The sequence below is a fragment of the Fragaria vesca genome, unplaced genomic scaffold (genome assembly GCF_000184155.1).
Source record: "Fragaria vesca subsp. vesca unplaced genomic scaffold, FraVesHawaii_1.0 scf0513160_u, whole genome shotgun sequence".
Taxonomy (NCBI): domain Eukaryota; kingdom Viridiplantae; phylum Streptophyta; class Magnoliopsida; order Rosales; family Rosaceae; genus Fragaria; species Fragaria vesca.
This window is the reverse complement of record NW_004443448.1, coordinates 1,338,933-1,339,476: the sequence shown is the minus strand read 5'-3', so window position 1 is coordinate 1,339,476 and position 544 is coordinate 1,338,933.

Sequence of the window (544 nt, the reverse complement as noted above, 5' to 3'; positions counted from 1 at the left end):
TCTCTCTCTCTNTCTCTCTCTCTCTCTCTCTCTCTCTCTCTCTCTCTCTCTCTCTCTCTCTCTCTCTCTCTCTCTCTCTCTCTCTCTCCAAATTTAGCAGGAAATTAAGTATAATTTATTTACCTTGCTACGTTACGAGCGTTCACGAGGTATGGTAGATAAACCACATTTTGATAAACCACTTAGAGCTCACCTTACGTGACAACTGATGTGGCATATCTATGTTATCATATTACAAGTTCTAATTTGTATATTTATGTTTTCCTATTACAAAAATTCCTCTTTTTTTCCTTTTTTTAATCTTTCTTAGTATCTTTTCAATTCTATATTTTTTTTAATTAAATCCTATCTTTTAACTTTCTTCATCGGACGTTTTCTTCACTCTTTCTACTCTGTCGTCCTCTCAAGTCTCAACCATAGGTGTCACCTCCTCCTCACTATCTTCTCTACCTCCTCTTCATTCGTAGCTCTCTTCTTCTCCCATGTCCTATTTTTGAATGACAATAACAATTTTTATGAATCAATTTGACCTCTCTCTCTCTCT